The sequence below is a fragment of the Rhinichthys klamathensis genome, unplaced genomic scaffold (assembly GCF_029890125.1).
Source record: "Rhinichthys klamathensis goyatoka isolate OS25496 unplaced genomic scaffold, OSU_Roscu_1.1 h1tg000306l_1, whole genome shotgun sequence".
In the NCBI taxonomy this organism is placed as follows: Eukaryota; Metazoa; Chordata; class Actinopteri; order Cypriniformes; family Leuciscidae; genus Rhinichthys; species Rhinichthys klamathensis.
Genome location: NW_026606825.1, coordinates 587,472 through 590,437, shown reverse-complemented (window position 1 = coordinate 590,437; position 2,966 = coordinate 587,472). Strand labels below are relative to the sequence as shown.

General features: G+C 45.1%; 1 non-coding gene and 1 pseudogene across 1 annotated transcript; both read right to left on the bottom strand.

The window, feature by feature from the left end:
* Positions 1–1,772: 1,772 nt before the first annotated feature.
* LOC130104247 (U1 spliceosomal RNA) lies at positions 1,773–1,936 on the bottom strand. Its single transcript, XR_008809458.1, has one exon. It is a non-coding gene; the product is annotated as a U1 spliceosomal RNA (small nuclear RNA).
* A 395-nt stretch (positions 1,937–2,331) lies between these two features.
* Positions 2,332–2,559, bottom strand: LOC130104291 (U2 spliceosomal RNA; annotated as a pseudogene).
* Positions 2,560–2,966: the final 407 nt, after the last annotated feature.

Here is a 2,966-nt window from a genome sequence, read left to right as displayed (position 1 = left end):
CTTGACTGGTTGTCCACGAATAGAGCAATATCTTGCCAACCATACAGAAATATCTTCTCCACTAACTGTTTCATTAAACATCCTGACAATCACAACTTTCAGTGAATTATCAGTCAGTTTTTCCACAGTGAACATGGAGAAATTGGCTTTACACATTTCAAACCGAGTCCAAAAAGTACTTAGCAAGGAAGCAGAAGCAAAACTCACATCAAAGCCATGATTCAGGGGCAGAGTCAACAGGCAGTTTATGTCCGCAACCTTAAAACCAAGAATCTGTTGGATGCACTTCCTAGAAAAGTCCAGCCTGGACATGACCTGGAGAGTGCCATCCTCTTTTGTTTTAAATTTAAAACGCACGCTGTGGTGCCTCCTCATGCCGGCACGAGCAGCCGACATGTTGGAGGCACCACTAGCCTGCTGCGGCTAAAACCCAACAATAAATATACAATAAATAAATTAAAACCTGCTTACCTTAAAACCAGAAGATTCCTCGTAGAACGAGTCGTCAATTAAAAGCAGCTTGTCAATGTACCTCCTGAAGGGTGTGCGTCCCGTGTGACAAGCAACACACGAGACCAAGTCCAACAAGAGGCGATCGCTGTCTCTACCTTAGGACCAGACACTTGATCTTAGCCAAAAGGCCGAGAAGCGATGACACAATGACGCAGAGGCGGGGGAGCGGGCAAAAGCCACGCCCACCTGGGCCGCGGCGAGAGGGTCTAAGGTCGCCAACAAACAAGCTCAGCTAAGATTGGTTGTCACACCGAAAATGGATCACAACAGAGTGCACAACACGACACTCTGGAGTGCAACCTGGGATTTTGGATCATCAACATTCTGCCCTAAAAGTGAGCGGGCAGACCAAAGCGTACGTCGTAGAGACTTGAAACTCTGACGGATGCTAGTACCCGCCCGGTCTACAACATCACCAAGGCTCGCCCCGATCGGCCCCAGGGTGGCGCTGCAGCGATCAAAAGTACGAAATGGCTCGTAACTCCTCGACCGTCCGTCGCAGACCCAAGTGTCTTACATGACCGGAATCCTTGGCTCGGGCCGAACAAGACGCACGCCTCGGATTGGATGGTCGCGCTGGCGAGATTTTCGGGTATTTTGGATTTTCTGGAAAACCTACTTTTGCACACTAGTCCTAGGTTTTTTGCCCGATCTGACCCAAACCGGTGCAGAAAGATTCTCTGGAGTCTGACTGCCAACAGTGATCGTGAAAAAAGTCGGAATTTCCATTCGCGTTGGCGACCGGACGCCAAAACGTTGGGAGTTGGCGAGGCGGGCTTTACTTAAATGGCTATAACTCGCCAACGGAATGAGACAATTACACCCAACTCGGTACACCTGTGTACGGGCTCAGCCTGTGGTCACGTGAAAAGGGATGCGGCGACTGGCCACTTGGTGGCGCTGTAAACAGAAAAAACAACAACATGAATACGGCCATAGACGGCTGTATATCACATGATGTTTCACACATGCACAAGGTATTCATACCACATGATAGACCTCCTCATTACGAACAACTTTGCCTCCAGGACAACTGCTGTGAATCAAATCGTTTGTTAAATATTGGAGATTATTTGAAGAAGAATAAAACAAATCCATTTAAACAAAAAACAAAAAACCTCCTTTCACAGACGTTGTTTTATATCTCCCGATCAACCACTGCAGTTAAAATTATCTGGACTTCCTAGGTCATCAACTATCAGAAGAAGAAGAAAAACATAAGTGGAACTTTAACAATCTCCTCTTTTAACCAGTGTGTCCAGGGGAGAGCGCGTACGCAGTCCCCCACTACCATAAATTATGCAGTCGAGATTCCCACATTTGGGGAATTCGCAGGGGTCAGCACAACCGGAGTGCAATGGCCGAGCCTCGCCCTGGGTGAACCACCTTCCTGATCATGGTGTCTCCCCTGCCAGGTAAGTATGAATTCCCAGGCCTTCAGTCAGAAGCACCCTGTCCCTCTTCGCAATCCTCACCAACGGTTTGACAATCAAACACACACACACCCCTGATTCAACTCATCAGCTCGTTAGTAAAGACTCCAAGAGATAAGAGAGACATCAAAAATGTGCAGTGGCGGGCTTTTTTGTTGTTTTTTCATGCTCCGGCTCCGTGAGCCAAAAATCTATTTAATACGCAGTCCCCGGATAGTGGACGAATCAGATATTAAACGGATAGGAACAGAGTTTTTTTTTTTTACACCACGATTCTACCTTTACTAGTATAGTATATGATCACCTACAACACGACAATACACACTACTTCCATTAACACCTGCTGCCACATAACACCAAAACATTTCTTTCATTGAACACTTTAGGGGGGTGCACCGTTCCCAGAAGTACTGCAATACCGGGTCGATGCGTGGAGTGGACAGAGCAAGCCCCTATTCCATCTCCCAGCTCCAAAAAGCAATTTAATATATGGTGCCCGGGTAGGGCACGTATCAGATATTAAACTGATAAGAACAGATTTTTTTATTTTTTTTAATTTTTAATTTTTATTAAACCGTATTCCTTTTTACACAGAAACCAGTCAAAAAATTAAATAAAAATAAAAATCAAATTTTACAAAAAAATTCCAGACAGAATCATTGAGCATTTGCTTGCATAAGGCCAAACCCTCCAACACATTCAAAAGAAACACAACAATCACAAACCCACGATTTCCTACCCCACTCCCACTCTTGGTAACCCTCCCCAAACCCTTCTGACTTCATCTTCTCCATAACATTCTTTATAAACACTAACCTCTTTTACAATTTTTCCCAGTAAATGACAAAATAGCCTTTCTGGTAATATACGAGGCAATTGCTTTTTCAAACATGCTGTTCTCCACTCCCAGAAAATGTATTTTCCTTCTGAGATTACCCCCCACACTACTCTCCTACGATCTTTTTCCAAAGCTTTCAATCCCTCCCCCCTCAGTACTAATTCCCTCTTAATGGATGGACC